The 21,260-nt window shown below is 46.2% G+C and overlaps 1 protein-coding gene across 1 annotated transcript in view; it reads left to right on the forward strand.

Moving 5' to 3' along the window:
• The first annotated feature begins 3,444 nt into the window (after positions 1-3,444).
• STAT6 (signal transducer and activator of transcription 6, interleukin-4 induced) overlaps positions 3,445-21,260 on the forward strand; it is a 100,758-nt gene continuing 82,942 nt past the window's right edge. The window contains exon 1 of the mRNA XM_015423330.1: positions 3,445-3,594. The gene's annotated coding sequence lies outside the window, so the exon portion shown is untranslated. The remainder of the gene's footprint in view (positions 3,595-21,260) is intronic.

Here is a 21,260-nt window from a genome sequence, read left to right on the forward strand (position 1 = left end):
TTCACATTTTCAGAACTCGCTAAAACTGGGGACTCTGAACATGCAGGGTAAGAAGGAAAAAACTTCTGGTTTGCGCCTGATGGGGAAAAGTCTACTGCGGAAAATTTCACATAACGTGCAGTTTTAAAAATGTCAATGTGGGGAATTTAATTACTGCGGAAATGGTCACAGTAAAATCCAGTCGCAAAGTGCTTTGAAAGTGCATTATTTATATCACTTTCACGCACATTAAACTCGCTTTCAATCCACTTTCAATGCACCCTGCAACTGGATTTTTGTGTGAAATGGCAAAATCCACTTGCAAACTGTTGTTGAAGTGGATTGAAACGGCATTATTTAGCATGTGTGAAAGCATCGTTGGGGTGCGTTCAGACGGGCAGCTAATCCCGCCATTATGCCAGTTTGAATTTTATCCCAATCTTTTTAATCCATCGTAGCACGACCAGACATCCCCCTGGTGAATCGCCTTACCGTGCGCTGCCTCCATTGTGGAGTGTCTAGATGGCATCCACTGAAGGAGGCATTCACGGTGGGGTTTTTTAAAAAAACTTTTTGCGCATAGGCATCACAGTGTGTCCTTGTTGAAGGAGGCGCGCAGTGGTTTCTAAAAAAACCTTTTTGCACATGCGCATAGGCGTCACAGCGCATCCTTGTTGATCCGCGCATGTGTTGAGATTTTTTTAAATGGCGCCCACTCAGGATGGTGTGACGTCAGACCACCTCAATGGGAGGATTGCGCGCTAGTGGAATGATCAGACGGGTGAAAGTCCGCAGTTGTCCCGCAGGTAACCGAAAACCCCAGATTTAAAGTGCTATCTTTTAAGTACGGCTCCGAAGCGTGGCTAAACGGGATGCCCACGGAAGAGGGACGTTTCCCAGATGTTTGTGTCTGGACATTACCTTTAGATCTGTGAGGCAATTGTGCCTCGTGCGGATCTAAAGAGCTGTCTGATCGGACTCTTAGTGTGTGTGAAAACATTTGTCTGAGCTCCCATGGTGGCTTTTGGTAGCAGGTGGTAAGTGGCCCAATTAGAGAGGGGACAATTCAGTGTAGCCCAACATATCCGTGAACTCTTTTAATTCTTTTCTCATCTCTTTCTTCGTCTGCATTTTAACTAACTGATCTCTCTCCCAACACTGTTCTTATCCATTAAATGGAAACCACATAAACCCTCTGGATAATGCTATCTATCCGCCATCATCTTTAATCACATTGTCCATGGTGCAGTACATCAGTGTACCTCTTCTTTTTTATCGTCACAACAAACCTGTGAGGTAGGTTAGGTTGAGAGGCAGAGACCAGTCCAAGGTTACCCAGTGAGCGTCAGAGCCAAGTGGGAGTTTGGCTTGGGTCTTCCAAGTCCTACTAGAGTTGACAGTTCCAGTTTGGGAAATTCCTGGAGATGGCAGAGTTTGGTGAGGGGAGCTCCGTGGGGATGTGATATCACTCTAGGACTTTAGTTTCTCCTAGGCTCTATGATACATCATACAGTTGGCCAGGGGCAGACTGGCCAGGTAACTTATAAGGAATGTTCCCAGTGTGCCGCTGACCTGGAGGGACAGCCAGAGCTGTTCTGGCTTTGGCAGTGGATCCTGGAGTAGACTACAGATCCTCAGGAGCAGGCATCTGCACAACAGCTGGATGCTGAGCCTTCAGGGATAGGACTTTCCATTGAGGCTGTGGGATCCAGATGATCCAAGGGTCTTTGGTCCAAAGGGTGGTGTTAGGCTATTTTTGTGTTCTGATTTCCCAAATATTCTTCTGGAGTGCATATAGCACATCCCACTGTTTTTACTAATGCTATTTATGTTTTCAATGCCTGTTCCAGCTTGTTCTGTGGATTTCTGGAGGACATTTTGGCCTGGAAACAGGTAATAAAGGTGTGAGAGCTCCACATTTTTATTTCTAAAAATATTGCGTTTCAGTGTCTGTAATGCGTCCTACTGGGGTTTTTTGTGGTACAATTGTTTGTTTAATGCCTGTTCTGGGGTGTTCTGGAGGCATTTTGGTCTGGAAAGAATTAACAAAAGTGTGAAAGTTCCATGTGCCCTTTTCTAAAACATTGTTCTCGAGTGTCTGTAATGCATCTCACTGTTTTTTGCAATACTGTTGTTTGCTTAATGCCTGTTCCCGCCTGTTCCAGGGTGTTCCAGAGGCATTTTGGCTGGGAAAGGGTTAATAACAGCTTGAGAGTTCAGCGTTTTCTCTCCTAAAATATTGTTCTTGAGTGTTTGTAATGCATTCCGCTGGTTGTTGTTGTTGTTGTTGTTTTTTGCAGTGCGGTTGTTTGTTTAATGCCCATTCTGGCCTGTTCCGGAGGCATTTTGGCCTGGAAAGGATTAATCAAAGCACGAGAGTTCTGTGTTTTCTTTTTTAAATTTTTGTTCTGGAGTATCTGTAATGCATATGTTATGTACTAACAAAGGACCACGCACACGGTTGGGTGCTCACGTGGTCAAGCGAACTAGCAAAGCTTTGCGACCGGAAACAATAGACTCCTAGGATCCTAAAACGGACCAATAGGTCAGCCTAGATCTGCAAAGACATCTAAGGTTATTGGTGCACTGTAAATAAACCTATCACAGGTGTGGGGTGTGTTTGTTGGGTGTGGCATGGACCAACATATAAGCAGACCCCCGGGGTCCTGCTTCCTTGTCTCAGTTTTTGCCTACTAATAAATTATGAGCTGAAATCACTGGACTATGTGTCTTGAACCCAGTACATTACAGCATCCCACTGTTTTTTGACAGAACTATATTTTGCACCTTCAGGAGGCATTTTGGCCTGGAACGGTTGATAAAAGCGCAAGAGTTCCACCTTTTCTTTTCTAAAATATTATTCTCCAGCGTCTGTAATGCCCCCCCACTGCTTTTTTGCCTTACTATTGATCGCTTAATGCCCGTTCCTGGGCCTGCTCCGCAATGCTCCCTCTAAGCTGTGGAGTCCTGTGAGCAAAAATTCTACTTTCTGAGCTGCCAACATTAAAGTTGTGAGCAGGTGATTTGGCTACTGCATAAATTAGTGTGCTCTGGAGCCCTCCTTCCTGAGCGAAGACAAAAAATGTGTGAGCCGGAGGCTACAAAACTGTGAGCTGGCTCACACTAACTCAGCTTAGAGGGACCACTGCTGTTCCGGCTTCCACCCTGTCCCAACAATTATGCCCCGCTGAAGTCCCGCCCCTAGCTAGTCCGTCCCCGTCCCCGTCCCCCCCCGCAGTAATTTCCCAGCCTGTAGTTGGCAACCCTGGCCTGCAAGTCACACGCCTCCGGTCTGCGCAGCGCCCTTCCCTCTTCCTGCCTCTCGCACCTTTTATTTCAAGAAAAGAAACTTTCACTTGTGCTTCAGTGCCTCTGTGACGCCAGCAGCCTCTCCGTCGCACAGAACCCTTTTCCTTCCTTCCCGCTCCGGCTCCTCAGTCGCACGCTTCTCTCGCGTGTGGCCACAAAAGCCCAAAGGCTTGCTGGACGCGGGGGTTGCCGCTGGTGAAGAAGGTCGGAGCGCTTGGTGTGGATTTACCCAAAACCGCGGGGGGCGGTTCGAGGCTTTCTCGGAGGGCTCTGCGAGCAAGCGGGGAGAGACCGCCTGGCTTGAAGGTACCGCGAAAGGGGGTTTGTTTGGAGTCGCCTTGAGGGGTGGGAGCCGAGGGGGTGAGCAACGGGAAAGATCTCCAGTTTGGGGGTGTCTGTGCCAAAATAAATGGGGAAAGGGACTGAAATGCGCTCCCTGAGAAGCAGCTGGGGAAAGGGATGGTGGTGAAGAGTGGCCAAGTCGTGTAGCGCCTTAAACACGGAGGCGCATCGAACGCAGCAAGAAACATCTTTTAAACTGCCGCTGGAGCCTTTTTTTGTTGTTGCTTTTGCCTATGCAAGATTGCAGTTCATTTAGAGGGAAAAAATACATGCGGTGTTTCCAGGAACCTGCCTGAGACACCGTATTAAGATAACCAAACAATTCAGGGGGGCACTGGGCAGCCGTGCTGGTCTGAAGCCGCAGAAAACATTCTGAGTCCGGTGGCACTTTTAAGACCCAAGTTTTATTCTGGGTGTAAGCTTTTGTGTATCTGAGGAAGTGTGCCTGCTGCGCACGAAGGCGTATCCCCAGGGTAAAACTTGGCTGGTCTTAAAGGTGCCACTGGACTCAAACTTTGTTCAAAAGAAAACAATAAAAGATATTAAGTGGAATCCAGTATTAGAAACCCTGGTCCGACATAAAAAAGACCACAAAACAGACCGCTCTGACTGCTTAAAATAACCGATTCTGGACTAAAATAGTTTTAAAAGTCTGGTTGGACAGGTACAGTTACATATGAAGTGATTATCAGCCCCGGTTATATGGTGTAACTATCAGCCTGTCACAGCTGACCAATGGCAACCCTGTAGGGTTTTCAAAGCAAGAGGCATTCAGAGGTGGTTTGCCATTGTCTGCCTCTGTGTCGTGACCCTGGTATTCCTTGGAGGTCTCCCATCCAAATACTAGCCAGGATCACCCTGCTTAACGTCTGAGATCTAATGAGATCCTCCACTGGTAAACAAGCAATGTGTGTTTGCAAAAAGGGGAATTCCACTAGGGGCAGCAGAAAGTGGCTGAACCTTGTAGCATCTTGAAGGCTAGCTGAAGAAATGAGCAGTGACTCATGGAAGCTCATCCTCTGCCACATATTTTGTTAGTCTTTAAGGTGCTACTGGACTCTTGCTCTTTTCTACTGATAGGAAACATAATACAGTCGAGGTTTCATGGACCTGACTTCCTCAGATACGAATGCCCGAACACGTGTTAAATCTATGTGCGGTGTACACTTGATTGTGCTTTGTATGTGTGTGTTGAGTAATTCTCACGTTACATTCAGCTGCACTTGTGATCGAAACCCCACATTTATACAGGGACGGGTCCTTGGTTTCACTTGTAAATGAATGCATGTTGGTTGTTTCTTACAACAGATCTATGCATGTACATGCGATGTGGGTTGTACTGATGTTCACTGTGGCAGGGCTAAAGAGGTAGCTTAAACAGGTAGAGGTATGTGTACCCCCTGACCAGACAGGAAACAAAATGTAAAACAATTTTTTTTTAACAAAATAAGATAAAAGGTCAAATTATGCACGCGATGGCCGCAGCTGTATCGTATAGGAGTCCGCTGAACAAAGATTAATATATAGACTCAGATCCATAGGTGCAGTGAGATCAGCGGCATCAATTAATGCTTTGTGTTGGGGCTCTGTGGAAACTCCACAGCAAAAGAAATCTGGAGTTCTGTGGCACATTAAACAAAACTGATTCCAGCATCAGCTTACATTCAGCCAGTGGGATAGACGCGACTCTGATAGACTTTATGGTCTCACAATACTCCTGTTTTAGTTCGTTGCTGCAGACTAACACAGCTACCTCTATGATTGGTGGACTTTGAATAGTAGTAAGTGATCCTCGTTTCCCAAGAGTTTGCTTTTCTGGTGGCTTAAAAAAAAGCCCAACAACCTGTCGCCGTGTGCTGTTGGAGACAAGGCACTGAGCTCAGATAGTTCTTGATCGGATTCTGCCAGGCAATTTTTTTACATGTCTATATTCTTTCTACAGAGGGTTTTTGGTTTTTTTTAAACCAAAGCTGGTGTTGCAAAGTGGCTAAGTATGCAATCCTAAATTACAAATCAGAATCTCTGTGACGCAAATCTCATTTTGGCTGTGATTTGAGGCTCTCTCAGTCTTGGTTCCCCCGTTCCTTCCTGCAACGTCAGGATAATCATGCTCAGCCTTGCGTGGCTGTTGTAAGGATTACAGCGTGAAGATGCCCTGTATAAATGCTGAGTAGTCTGCGAGTCCTAGGGAGCGTTCAGCAGTCAGAGATGTTGCGCTAAGTCCATATTGTAGTGGGATAAAGGGGAAGACATTTGAACACAGTGAGAATAGCGCAAACAGAATCATGTCTTTTGAACAGGAACAAGCAGCCGTGGGGATAACAACAAAGAGATGCTGAAGGTGATGAGTAAGACCCTTTTCATCGAGTGGGTGGTGGTGGTATGAGAGGATTAGCAAAATCTCTCTGGGTCAGGGGTTTCCAGCAGGTAGCTCATGAGTTCCCAGCAGTTTACTAGCTGCTGCAGAATAGCTCATGAGTTCTTCTTGAACAGTGGCTCTCTCAGCCTTTTAGGTATGGTGACTCACGAGGCCAAATTTACTCGGCAAGGTGACCCATTTATACAATATATTTTATTAAGTTTTGCCTTCGTAACATTATAACATACATATACACAGTGGTGTATTAAGTACATAAAAACTTCTAAGATGGTCTTATTTTGGAATTATGCAATAAAGGGTAAACAGATAACTACATAGATTTATACAATAATATACACAGGATACAATTATAAACTTTCAGCTTTCAACAGTTATAACTTTAGTGGATAGTTGGTGTTTCAGTAAACACATTCAAAACATATTTAGTACCAATACTTGATTACACGTTACCAGAGGTGGAAAGTATCTATTTCTTTTGGGATATCTTCAAATTGTTGTAAATATTCCAAGATAGGGAACCAGAAAGCAATAAAGGGTGACCCATTTAAAAACAACAACTGAGGATGCACAAATAGATGAAACTGTAAAAGCCTGGGACCTGCTTTGACAGAGTTTACAACCCAGCTTTTTGGTTGGGACACTCGGAAAACGCTCTTCTGGAAGACCCAGGAAATGGTGTTGAAAAGATCTGCTCTAGGCTTTTAATATATATATTTTTAAAGCGTTTACTTCATAGGGCTTTTCCTCTGTGCTGCTTAGCCGGTAGCTTCATTCCTGGTCCTCTTCCTAGTCCCTGTTCTGTTTCTGGTGGTGGGAAGTGCCGGCAGGTCACAGCTGATTTATGGCCGCTTGGGGGGCAAGCCCCGTTTGGCATCCAGGATCTGAAGAGAGCAGGTCAGCCTGGGTCATCCATGTCAGGACATACAGTGCTGTAGGACAGGACAAAACTTGGTAACAGGCCAGTTTGGGAGTAGGGGGTAGTTTGGGATATTTTTCATTACTCAGAAGAAACTCTCATTAAAAGTTCGGTGACCCGTGTGCTAGGTGAAGAGAAAGAAAGGGAATAATATCTGGGTTTTATTGGTATCTGGGTACCGGTTAAACGCCTGCCGGTAACAACTAGGAACAGCCACTATGGCTGTTCGAGAATCCACCACAGCCGGGGTGAGCTCCTGGCCCGAGTCCCAGCTCCCGCCCACCCAGTGGCCCGAAAGCAATTAAAATCAAGCGAGTAGGCAAATCGGTACCCACCCTTAGATGGGTGGGGGGCACCCTCCTCCTCCAGTGAGGTGCGTGGTGGTGGCGCCAGCGGCGGCAACATCGGCGAGAACATCGGCGGCGGCGGAGCCTGGATGGCGAGGCGCGGAGGAGGCGAGAACTGGCAGAGCGATCCCTGGCGGCTGTTGCAACATCAAGCGGCAGACGACTGCGGCGGAGACCAAGAAGACGCACGATGACGTGCATTGTAGGCGCGGCGGAGCTGAATAGGACTGAGCCGAGGCCGGAAGCAAGCATGGGCCGTGCGCCAGAAATGGTCCCACCAACGAAGCAGTCGGCCCAGGGAGAGGCCAGAGATCGCCGGGAGAAGAAAAAAAAGGGAGGGAAAAGCCAAGCCAGAAAGCTACAACAGGCCCACCACTAGGGTGCAGGTAGGAAATCCCCACCCCTATATCATGTGGCCTTAGTTAGGGATTGAATAGTTCTTAGAACATACCCTGTAAACCGCCCAGAGACCCTTCGGGGTTAGGACGGTATAGTAAGTCGAAACAATAATAATAAATAGACTTCATTTATTCCCTGCCTTTGTCCTCAACAGGGACTCCAAAGCAGCTTACATCATTCTCCTCTCCTCCATTTTATCTTCACAACTACCCTTTGATGTAGGTTAGTCTCAGGGTGTGATCACAGGAGCAGTTTGGCCTGACATAGCCACCCCTCGCTTCCAGTTCAGATGGGCACAGTCATACAGCCACATCTGTCAGGCATTCCCCAGGTATATACTCATCCCATCGTAGGACGACTTGGAGCTGGGTTAAAAAGGCACCACATCACAAGTGGCGTTTTCAGTTCTTCGCGCGTTCATTGCGCATGGCCAGAAGTCTGAACACGGGGGAGCGTGCACAGAATGGATTGGCAGTCTGAACCCGCAGATCCATCCCTGCCTTCGCTGATTAGATGCTACAGATTGTCTGAAATGATCTTGTTTTGTCTGGCATTGGGTGGCTGATCTTGATGGACAATATCTAGTGGGCACCCCAGGTGTTTTGCTCAGTCTGGTTGTCTGGGCTTTGCTGGACCAAATCTGAGCAATTCTTGGTTGGGTGGAAGTTCTGCCAAAACTGGTTTCATTGGTACTTCAGTGTAGTGTTGAAAGTGGCTTCAAATGCAGTTAGAAGCAGGGCGGAAGCATTTAAAATTAAGAAGAAGAAGAGATTGGATTTATACCCCACCCTTCACTTGGAGTCTCAGAGCGGCTTACAAACTCCTTTCCCTTCCCCTCCCCACAACAGACACCCTGTGAGGTGGGTGGGGCTGAGAGAACTCTGACACAAACTGCTCTTTTTCAAGGACAACTGTGCCAGAGCTTGTGACTGACCCAAGGTCACACCAGCAGGTGCAAGTGGAGGAGTGGGGAATCAAACCCGGTTCTCACAGATTAGAGTCCGCACACTTAACCACTACACCAAACTGGAAGTGACTTGACACTTGACACGCACAAGCCTACAAGGTTCCCATGGACTCGAATCTAGATGTTCTACTGCAGATCAACATGGTTACCCTCTGAAACTGTTTAGGATAATATGATCAGTGGGGAATCAAACCCGGTTCTCCCAGATTAGAGTCTGCGCACTTAACCACTACACCAAACTGGCTCTCCATTAATAAATGAATACAGACCAGTCTTTAACCCTGACCAGCAATATAAAATGCAGTTTTCATGTTTTTTAAAAAAGTTATTTTTCTATTTCCTTCTTTCTCTTAGTAAGAGCGTCATTAAAAAAAAAACATGGTAGGAGTGTTAGTGATGCCATTGAAGCAGTCCACCCTAGGTTGAAGGAAATTGAAGACCGATGCTGTAGTGATTAGAGGAAAGGGAAACATAGGGTTGCCAACCTCCAGGTGGGGCCTGGACATCTCCTGCTGTTACAACTGATCTTCAGACAATAAGAGTCCAGTAGCACTTTAAAGACTAAGAAAATTTGTGTCAGGACATGAGCTTTCGTGAGTCAACAATGCCCTTCCACCCTCTATATTGAACAAACTGTCCAGTGCCTAAAACAAAGAATAAATGGATATAAGTCTGACATTAGAAACCACAGCATTCAAAAACCAGTAGGGGAACATTTTAACCTTCCAGAACATCCAGCTGCTGACCTAAGAGTAGCAGTTTTCTTACAGAGGAATTTCAAAGTGAGATTAGAAAGAGAGACTGCTGAATTGCAACTGATAATGAAGCTCAAGACAATGCAAACTCCTGGACTGAATCCAGACCTAGGTTTCCTGTCTCACTACAAGCGCAGATTTCTCCATGCCTCTACATTTCACACCTAATCCAATCATGCCTGCTATTGTCATTTAACTGCTGTTGTCATTTGGCTGCTATTGTCGTTTGGCGTCTGAAATCACTCCACTCCCCGAGTCATAAGGATGAATGGACTCACATTCTAGATGTATCTGAGGAAGGGAGCAGTGACTCATGAAAGAAGCTCATCCCCTGCCACAAATTTTGTTAGTCTTTAAAGTGCTGCTGTTACTCAACTCTTGCTCTTTTCTAGTGTTACAGAGAGACTAAGACAGCTATCAATCTTGATCTATCTCCAGACAATAGAGATAGAGAAAGTAGAGATCAGTTCTCCTGGAGAAAATGGCTGCTTTGGAGGGTGGCATCTATGGCATTGTATCCTGCTGAGGCCCCCCCCCTTCCCAGGCTCCGCCCTCAAAATCTCCAGGTATTTCCCAACCCAGATCTGGCAACCCTAGGGAAACAGGACTGGTGTTTTGATTTGTGAGACTGAAAAAAGGTTTTGAAGGCCCATTAAGGAGCTAGCTGAAAGCCACAACACTTGTATTCTGATACAGGCAAACAGTAAAGATCAAACAATTTTAACCACTCTTTTATTCTTGGTATCTGGATTGCAACAGAAAGTTCTTTCTTTTCCCACTCTGCATGTGTGTATTCAGGGGTCATTTCGTAGAAAAAGAGGTGCAGGAGCTCATTAGCATAACTTATTCACATAACTTATTTGCATATGCCACACCCCCTGACATCACCGGAAGTGTGTCACAAGGCAACACCCACCGCTCAGCCTCCACTGGACTGTTTTGGATTGCTAACTATTGGGGGGGGGGAACGCGCAGATCTGCCCTCACAGAGGAGGGAGAGCTTGTACCTGAAGGCGGGCTGGGGGGGGGGGCTCTGCAACTTACCTGGCTGCTTCTTGCTCCTCGTAGCCTGACTGAGGGCTGCTGGGAGCAGGGGGCAGGGCTTGTTGTTGCATGTGCCCGCCCCCTGGGCTCCTTACTGACAGAGCTCCACTCCTGTGTGCTCCCTCAGGAAATGACCCTTGTGTGTATTTATTTATACCATGTTTAATCCAAGGCTGTGGGCACATTAAAAAATGCCTAAAAAAATGCCCTAAAGTCATCCAAATTTTAACCACTCTTTTATTCTTGGTATCGGGATTGCAATTCTGTACAAAGAAAATGTGTGTGCGTTCGTATGTTTTAAGGTGAGAATCTCCAACTGGTTCTGTGCCCATCTCAGTCAGTTTTTGCTTTCCCCCCCTTCTTGCCTTCCCCTTATCACAGCAATTACATCTGAGTGGTTCAGTGATAAGAGTAAATCCAATCAAGTTACCTTTTTCAAAACACAGAGTAAAATGTCCATCGAAACAACTTTATTAAAATAGTAGTGAGTCAAACGGAGATTATCATTACATTAGTAATTGTCAGGGTGAATTTAAAGAGAAAAGCAGAGTACAGATGACAGGACATAGAAAAGAGACGCTGCCGTTTAAATCTTTATTTGGAGTCAAGTTAGTGCTGCGTCCTTCAATATGGTGCAGTTCTTCTCATGAAACTTTACTGTCTTGAGGGTTTTTTTGAGTGGGGAGTGGTGGTGTGTTTTAAAGTATGTTCAAATTAGCTACCACAGAGTAATGGTTAAATTTTGATGTGGCATGAAGGTGCTTTCAGAGAACGACTACACATATACACTGTCTGAGGTGGTACAGTCGTGAGAGCAGACTGTATCACATTGGAACATGTAACATTTTGAATTTGCTGCCGTTAGCTATTGTTAAGTGTCTTACCACACTACTTTATCCTACCTTGCAGGGTAGGGCGGGATAGAAATCTCAGTAAATAAATAAATAAATAAATGCCTCATGGTATTCCATCTTTCTGTGTTTATACCTCTGAGGATGCCAGTCACAGTTACTGGCGAAACGTCAGGTTCTACAATGCCAAGACCACGGCCACACATCCCGGAAAATCTACAGCAACCTCATGGGGTTGTTGAGAGGACAAAAGGAGACAAAGGGTTTATTGTAACTACAGCCTTCAGATGTGGTATGAATGAAATACTACTTCAGTATTATTAAGAGTACAAGGTGTAGTTTTCTTTGTAATTGTAGTGTATTCAAAGTTGCCTTGAATGCATGACATGTGAAATATCTAGCTGAAATGTAATGTTAAGCTTCGTCCTGGGCTAGGATCCAAATCCATCCAATAGTATTGCTAGCCCAGGAAGTAACAAGCCAATCACTTCAAGCGATCCTCTAAGCTTTGATCTGGTGAATGATAACAAAGACCCAAAGTTAAGCTTCCTTTTGGGCACACTATTTCCACCCATAGCATTTCTGTAAGCAAATCTATTTCTCTTACATTTTCAATTTTACTGGACTGTATACCCTCTCTGACATACAGAGCCACTCCACCTCCAACCCTGTGTCAGGCTACTCACTGCAGGATCTTTCCTGCTAATTAAGGATGTACATTATTTTAGAAATAAAAAGGGGGGGGGGGGGGGGAGGGGGCAGGGTTGGGAAATCAGTGGTGTAATTGTCATTTCGTTCCTTCAGGGAACTACAGTGATGGGGGATGGGGATCTCTGCTGGAGAATGCTCAGCCCCCTCACCAAACTACAATTCCCAACATTCTCTGGTAGGAGCCGTGACAGTTAAAGAGGCATAAAATGTGATATAATTGTTGAGGTAAAGATTTTGTGGGTTGTTTATACTATGACAGATTACGCATTCCTAGACTGGGAATATTATGCTATAAAAGATTACGCATTCCCAGAATGGGAATATTATTGTTAAAAATAGCCAAGAGATTTATCAGGAAGTGAGAACTTTTTTTTTTTTTTAACCTCGCATTTTTTTCCAGCAGCTGCTAGACTTTGAAGAGAACCTTTGGTAACAGATGTTTAAAACTTGCTGGTTACGATGACAGGAAGCTGAATTTTTAGAAATGAAAGTAGCATATTTTATTAGCCTGAGAGAATTTTAGAGTTCAGACTTTCCTTCCTCCGTGCGTCATTTTCTGGAAAGCATGAGGGCCAGATTGTGGACCAAGGTCTGATGTGGAAAATATGTTTGCATTACTATGATTAGACTACTGAAGCTATTGTGAGAATACTTTGTGTTTAGCTTGATGAATAATTACGGTATGTTTTAAAATAAACGAGCCTGCTTTTTAAATGGCTTTTAAATGGCTTTGAAACTGATGTAAGCTTACAGTTTGGATATGCCCCCAGGGATTTCTTAATAGCTTTCTAGCCAGGGCTTTTTTTGTAGAAAAACCCCAGCAGGAACTCATTAGCATAATAGGCCACACCCAGCAGAAACTCAATAGCATATTAGGCCACACCCTGACAGTGCAGCTCATTAGCATATTAGGCCACACCCATGCCTTCCCTTGACTTGCCCGGGTGCCCCGCAGCTGTGGGGACCCCAGCCAAGCCGGCCCTTGGACAGGCTAGGGAAGGCACAGGGAGGCATTTAAATGCCTCCCTGATCCTTCCGGAGGGCCCACTGGCCCACCCAACTCAGAGTCGCCGGGGGGGGGTCACTCTCCAGGCCTTCCCTCTGTAGCCACACATGCAGAGGTTTTGGCTGTAGTGGGTGTGGCCAACTCTGAAGCCAGCCGGAACTCCGTTCCTGTGCGTTCCTGCCCCAAAATAGCCCTGTTTCTAGCTATGCTCATGGGAGCCACCAAATCCAGGCTTCATTTTGACTACTGATTTAACTTTAATACTTAGTGATAAGTGACTTGTTGGCCAAAGCAAAGCATCTAATTGGGATCTGTGCTTGGAGAACGTGGCTTCTTGACAGTAGCAAGAAGAAGAAGAAATGTGTTGTTGAAATGCAAACCCAATGGAGTGTTCAAGACCAGAGTACAGTAGAGGTGGTTTGTCCTTGCCTTCCTCTGCATAGCAACCTCAACCTTCCTTAGCTGTCTCCTGCCCAAGCACTGACCGTGGCCAACCTGGCTTAGCCCACAAACTCAGACAAGCTTGCTCTGATCTATTCAGGATGCTGAAAGTAACAAGAGGATGTTCTGCAAACAAACAGTTGGATGGTGGGCGACTCGGGACCAATTCATTGTATATATTTACCCACTTCTCAGAACAGTGCCAAATTAAAACCTCTCCAGTGGTCAAGAGCGGCTTCAAAATGGCAGCATCCATTTAGAGTTGCTTAACAGGCCTGGAGAAGAATGTTCCTCCCCTTTAATAGAGGTTTAGGCTGCAGTCACACACACAAAATAATCCACTTTCAATCCACTTTGAGAGCCAGTTTGGTGTAGTGGTTAAGTGCCGCAGACTCTATCCTGGGAGAACTGGGTTTGATTCCCCACTTGTCCAATTGCAGCTGCTGGATGACCTTGGGCAAGCTGTAGTTCTGACAGAGCTGTTCTTGAAAAAGAGCAGTTTCTGTCAAAGCTCTCTCAGACCCACCTACCTCACAGAGTGTCTGTTGTGGGGAGGGGAAGGGAAAGGAGTTTGTAAGCCGCTCTGAGACTCCTTTGGGTAGTGAAGGGCAGGGTATAAATCCAATCTCCTCCTCCTCCTCCTAGTGCACTTTCCAACTGGATTTTACTGTGGTCCAATCTGCATGCAGCATTTGCTCCGCTGTTTTACCAAACCCACACGGGAACAGAAAAAAATGCGGCTCAAAACCACATTCAAATACCCTGGGCCAATGCCGTACTGACTGCAGAGTCACCCCTGAATGGCCATAAAACAACCATAAATATATGCAGACGACTACCATAAAACCAAGAGATCAAACGAAGTGAAAGCAGCATGCAGTCTGGACACTGCCATAAAATCTGAAAATCAACCAAGGTGAAAGTGGCATGCAGTGTAGAGGGGAATTTCTGTTCCAGCGTGGGTTTGGTAAAACAGCAGAGCAAATGCTAGATGCAGATTGGGCCACTGTGCGAACTGGCAAAATCCAGTTGGAAAATGGATTGAAAGTGTATTATTTAGTGTGTGACTGCAGCCTGAATGGGGGTGTTATCGATTTACCTGTGTACCATGAAAAGCTTCACCTGCCTATTTCCATGCGTTAAACCTCTCATTAAAGAGGGTGAGACCTTTTTCTACAAGCTGTCCTCAGTGCATCTGGCAAAGCGGAGACTTCGGCAGAGAGACAACAGTTTCACAGAGCTTGTTGCTTTCTTCGAAGGAGGAGAGGGGACAGCAAGCTAGTGGATTTTGCTAATAGAAGCAAAACGTTCTTGTGGGTGGCTTGTGCTAAAAACAAAGTTGGAAACTTTGGCAGGAAGTGTAGCACCTTTCAGTGGGCGGCCACAGAGGAGAGGTACAAATCTTACCACGTCCTATACCCAATTATGTAACCGACTTTGTTCATACATTCCAGGACTCAGAATCTGACTCACTTGCACTGCTTGAACTCTGTGCGAATATCTCCTTGCCTAAGCGTTTCTGCTTACCTTGTCCGCTGTAACGCATTGGTCTCCCGCTGACCTGCCGAGATCCTCATGTGGGTCACACCCTGACGTAAGGCAGCTTGCACCGGTCTGCATCACTACTTACTTTTTGGAGGGTTCTTTTTGGAAAAAGAGGAAGAGTCTAGAGGCAAAGTGTGGCTGCAGAGGAAATGGGGACATCCATGGTGAGAGAAGCCCGATATACAAGAATAGTAGCACAGTCCTATGTAGAGTTACTGCAGTCTAAGAACATTGACACCATTGGGCTGAGACTGGTGGAATTCTGCATAGGATTGCTCTGTAATTCTCTTCCTGTCTGCCAGATGATGGCAACCTCCTTTGCGTACCATAAGATGATAAACTGGAGGAAAGGACACATGAACTCATGAAGCTGCTGTATACTGAATCAGATCACTGATCCACCAGGTTCAGTATTGTCTACTCGTAATTTAAGAATATAAGAAGAGCCCTGCTGGATCAGACCAGTGGCCCATATAGTCCAACATCCTGTCTCACACGGCAGCCACCCAGTATCTCTGGAGGGCCAACAACAGGACATAGAGGCCGAGGCCTTTCTCGGATGTTGCCTCCTGGCTCTGGGATTCAGAGGCTTAGGGCCTCTGAACATGGAGGTTCCCTTTAGTCGCCATAATTCTATCTAATCCCCTTTTAAAGCTAACTATGCCTGTGGTTAACTTATCCCTACATTCTCTGGCAGTGAATCCCACGTTTTGATCACTCTGTGTAAAAAAGTATTTCCTTTTGTCTGAACTGAATCTACTGCCCATCAGCTTCGCTAGATGCCCTCGAGTTCTAGTATTTGGGGACAGGGTGAAAAATTTCTCTTTGTCAACTCTCTCCACCCCATGCATGAACTTAGAAACCTCAATCATGTCCCCCTTTTAGTCGTCTCTTTTCTGAACTGAAAAGTCCCAGACTCTTCAGCCTTTCCTCATAGGGAAGGTGCTCCAACCCCCTAATCATCTTGCTTGCCCTCCTCTGTCCTTTTTCTGGTACTCAGACTGGCAGAGGCTCTCCAAGGTATCTAGCAGAGGTCTTTCACATCACCAGCTAGCTCATCTTTTAAACTGTAGATGCCGAGGATGGTACTCAGGGCCTTCTGAATGCCAAGCAAGCGCTCCACTGCTAAGCTCCTTTGGGCCCCCATTGGGGAAAAGGGCAAGGGTATAAATGCAGTAAAATCAATAAGAGGTAGGCAGGTTGTGGATTTGCGAATTAAAGAATTTGTCAGCCTGGTTGCCCCTGCTGAGGTTTATGCTTTAGTTGCTTGCAGGGCCCATAGATTTGCATAGTTCTTTCCACTACTGGAAATGGGTGTGGTGCGGTATTTTCAAAGGGTTACATTCAGGTGACAAAAACAGCTGCTGGGGGGGGGGAGGTTTTCTAGGTAGTGCTCCAAGTCACAGCAGTTCAAAAACGAATGCATTTTTGGCTTCTTCTCCATTTCCTTGATTCTGGCCATTCAGTCTTTTCTTGTTTTGGGAAACCAGCATCACTGGCATATATTGGCTAGTGCCTGTGAGGTCACCTATGATGAGTGACTCGCTTCCAGCTTCTGATCCCATCTAAAAGAGTTCATTTTATTGTTTGCTGTTAATGCTCTCCTGGTCTTTATTTTTAAAGGGAAGGGGATGTTGATACAGCCAGATCTATGGCTGGCTCGATCTCTACCACCATGGGAATCGTTTATATCAGGAGGAGAAGTCAGTAGGATTTAAAAGGATCTACTTTTGACCAATTGTGGCACATTAACAAGGTTATCACTCCTTAGAGCCATTCCTTACTGCTTAATGAATCTTTCATTTTTAATATTTTGACACTTGGTTTGTAAGATGTATATCCCTTTCCCCCACCACTGCATCATTTGCCTCATACGATTGCTTTTTATTTTTAAAGAAGTGAACCAGCTCTCTTGTCCCGCCCTCCCACACTGTCATGCTTACACCACTACTTAGTCATATGTGGGCAGAATTTTGAGTCATTTCTTCTGGTTTGGGGCTATCACCACGGTAAGAGAACAGGGTTGTTGTTTTTTAATTATCAGTACTATTTTTTTAGCTTTCTAGGAAACTCTGTCCATCCCATGTGGCCAGCACATTGAAAGGTTTGGTGGGAATGTTTCCAAGCTTCAATAGCTTGATTATTTCTTTAATGTAATTTTTCAATCAGTTAGTGGGTTATACTTCTAAGACAGCTCTGGGGGAAGTTATCCAACAGTTGGACAGGTTTGGGTTGGTCTATAACAATCTCATCATCTGAATCCTCTTGTAGACTTGAAACAGTCGGGGACCACACTACAGATCATGGTGGAAGACCACCATTATTAGTAGAGGGAGGGGTAAGATTGTGTATATATTTCTTTGATTGTGTATATATTTCTTTCTCTACTTTTGCTTCTGTGAGTATAATAATATCTCCTGCCATGTAACTGGATTATCCTCGAAGACTTTTGGGGATTAGTAATAACAACTGAAGACCTGCAAGAAACTTTCGGTATGGTTATCTCATTCGTCACACCTTTGCTTCCTCTAAACACCCCCTACCTCTCTCACACTATTTCTCCCCTCTGCTCCCTTTTCTTACTCTATTTCTCCTCCATGCATGTGACTTCTTCTCTCCTTCTGACCTGTCATTCTCTTTGTTTTTCTGCCTCCCCACTTCATCACTCTTTCTCTCTCTTTCTGCCCCCCCCATTCCATCACTCTCTCTTTCTGCCCCCATCACTCTCCCAGCCTCCTGCCTGCCAAAGCCTCAGAGCGGCTTACAAACTCCTTTCCCTTCCCCTCCCCACAACAGACACCCTGCGAGGTAGGAGGGGCTGAGAGAGCTCTTTCCAGAACTGTCCTTTCAAGGACAGCTCTGACAGAACTATGGCTTGCCCAAGGTCATCCAGCAGGTGCCAGTGGAGGCGTGGGGAATCAAACCCGGTTCTCCCAGATTAGAGTCCGCACACTTAACCACTACACCAAACTGGGAAGGGAAGGGAAGAAAGGGGGCTTGCAGAAGTGGGGACACCCAAGAAACATGCAGGGAGGGGGTATTCTGCCACCTTTGCTTCCCTCCCTCCCCCTCTTTCTCTTCCTTTCTCTCCCCAACCCAATACCCCCTTCTTTCTCTTTCTCTCTGCCCCCAAGCTAGGGTTGCCAGCTCCAGGTTGGGAAATCCCTGGATATTTGGGGGGTGGAGCCTGGTGAGAGTGGGATTTGGGGAGGGGAGGGACCTCAGAGTTCACCCTGCAAAGCAGCCATGTTCTCCAGGAACCTGGAGGTTGGCAACGCTATCCCAAACATAAATATTAACACACAATTTCTCTTCCTGGCTCATGCCTGCTGCTTCAGATGTTCACAAGGTGAGTGCAGAGCGCCCAGGCTTCTCCACCTCCCTGCTTCTCCTTTAAGGCCTGTGCTGAGCCTCAGGTGAGAGTGCAAAGCAGAGCAGGCAAGCTGGCTAGCTGAGTGAAACCGGGCACAGGTGAGGGGGGGGGAGAGAGAGCAAGCGGCAACAGTAACTGTATCAGGTAACTTCTCATCAGGAGAGGTAGGCAGGCAGCCAGCGCTGGACTGGGGAAGGCCGCTTTGAGTCTCTGCTCCCCACTGTCTCTGCTCTTGCTCTTTCTCTGTAGTCTGGCTGGACCGGAGTCAGGGTCGCAGAGTGTGTGGGTGCCCCACCAACCCAGATTCTCCCCCCTCCTCCCCCTCCTCAGGTCTGTGTTCCACATTTCTTTCCCTGCGTGCACTTACTTGCTTCTCCTCCCCTTTGATTCCTGAGACCCTGGGTTTCTTTGTTATTGAGTACCGTGAGGGAGGGGGAGAGAAGGCTCCTTGTACTCCGCGAGAACAGCAGCCTCGGAAGCCTCTGCCCGAATCGAGTCCCCCCTATACAATCAGAGATCTGCGGGGCAGTGACGGTTACTGAGGTGGCGGGGTGGATGGCTGGAGCTGCGAGTGCTTGTCCTCGTGCCTCCAACAGCTGCTCTTGGCGTTCTTAGCGCAGCGCGTGCAGCTGCACGGCTTCCCTTGGGCTCCTGAGTGTTCTACTGGGGATCTGTAAGTAGATCAGCCGTTTGTCTTTTTTTGCGGGGGGATTGAAGTATCCCCTGTATACTTTTTTAAACATGTAAGATTTTTCTGCACTCCTGGGGACTGCCCAAAGAGTGCTGAAAGATCTCTTTGTCCCCTAGGTGCCCCAGATCTGCGGGAATAAGTATCCGCACACACTGGGGACCCTTCGCTATTAGATATCTAGATAGTCTCTAGTTATTATAAACAGCTTGTGTATATTTAATCACTCAGTAGCTTAGAGTCAGTAAGCATTGACTCCGGGCAGCCAAACAGGGAACCTTTTTGTAAAGGTGGTTGGTTATTTATTGCATTTCTGTTCCATCTTTCTTTCCGTCTGAGAAACTCAAGACGGAATTACAAAATAGTAAAATTTAATACATGTTCAAAGTTATCCTAATTTGAAACATTAAAACGTACACAAAAAATTCAGTCACCATAACAAGACATGCAGCACACTATACCCAGTACTAAAACTTGCCACTAAATGCTGTATCGACATGGTTGCAGGATACATGATGCAGCCCTAGGAAGGGGCACAGAGTCCCACTTCACGGCTGTTTCCTCTGGAGAAAATGGCAAGGGAGGGATGCCTGAAGCCCCTCCTTCCCTCTTTCAGTGCTCCAAGCAGTGGAGCACTTTCTTAGGTGAGCCCTTCTATGTATGTGGGAGAGTAAGTCCAGTTGGAGGAATTCCCCACTGGACTTGTATTGTTTAGCTGGGCCTTAAGAGAAGGCACATCTAATTTCTCTGCCCTTTCCTCAACTGATGTGCCACAGATAGCAGATCTGGTTATATGTGGGCAGGTCAGCTTCTAAAAAAGAATTGTGGGCAGTTAACATGTCTAGACAAAACAACTTTGATCTGTCTTGTTTTCTTACTGAATTGCAAATTGCATTGCATCATGATTGCTTCTTCTTCCATTGGCCAATTTACCCTATTAGTAAATAACCAAAAGTAAGTAATACTGGTTCCTCAACAGTTTGGGCGTCAGTCTGTACCCACCTATTCTGAAGTTACATGGTATGTGGCTGTGTAAGGTGCCTGGGAGCCATATATGTTTCAAGGAAGATCTGGATATAAATAACTTATTAGTATCTGTCTGATCTGTGGGAAGTGGGTATAACCTGGTTTCAAGAAATGTAAGATGTTCACTCAAAAATCTATATATCTAATTCTCAACAGTCCCCTCTGTGTGTGGATACTTATTTCTGCAGGTAGGGGGCACACTCTCCCCCAGCAGGTTTTTCTACAGATTCAGGGAATTCCGTGGGACTGCAGAAAAATCCAAAAAGTAACAAAACAAAACAAAACAAACCCCGGAGGGGGTTGAATTCCCTCCCAATACCTTTTGAAATGGCTGCCACAGGAATCTACTCCAGGCTCTGCTGCATCAACAGTGAGAGAAAGACTGGCTGATAGCCAGAGGGGGGGGGGAGCGCAAGCAGAACTGGAGCTTGGATTGGGGAGGATTCCTCCTGCAGTATGGATGGCTAAATAATCTGAGCTTCTCACCCCTACCTCTTTTACTCCAGGCCTGTTATTTTGGCCTTTCATGAAGGGATCCTTAGGGCCAGGCCTGACAATGGTTGCCAGTGCCAGGCTGTAAAATTCCTAGAGATTGTGTGGTGGAGTCTAAGGAGGGCTGGGTTTAGGGAAGGGAGAGGCCTCAGGTGGATATAATGCCACAGAGTCCAGCCTCCAAAGCAGCCATTTTCTCCAGGGAGACAAATCGCTGCTGTCTAGAGTTCAGTTGTAATTCTGGGGGATCTCCAGGTTCCACCTGCAATTTGGCAACCCTAGGCCTTGCAGCACCCTCTAGGTGACTTGACCTGTCTTTCATGACTCAACTAGGCTTGGCTGCTTGCAACTGTTCAACAGCAGCCACCCTATGAAAGCCAGTGTGGTGTAGCAGTTAGAGCTTACGGTGGAATCTGACTCGGTGATTTTGGACAAGTCACATGCTTTCAGCCTAACCAACCTCACAGGGTTGTTGTGCAGATAAAAAGGAAAAGAGAATAATGTAAGCTGTTTTGGTCCCCACTGTGGAGAAAGACTGTAATTTTCCTAGGTAGAGGCTGTGGGGGAGGAGGGTAGATATAGAAGGCTGAAGACAGAGAGGCAGATAAAGGTAGGTTGGCTGTTGGGTGCGAAGGAAATAGGGTTGCCAAGTTCAGTTTGGGAAATTTCTGTACGTTTGAGGGGTGGAG

This window comes from Gekko japonicus, unplaced genomic scaffold, assembly GCF_001447785.1.
Source record: "Gekko japonicus isolate JY-2015 unplaced genomic scaffold, Gekko_japonicus_V1.1 scaffold1492, whole genome shotgun sequence".
In the NCBI taxonomy this organism is placed as follows: domain Eukaryota; kingdom Metazoa; phylum Chordata; class Lepidosauria; order Squamata; family Gekkonidae; genus Gekko; species Gekko japonicus.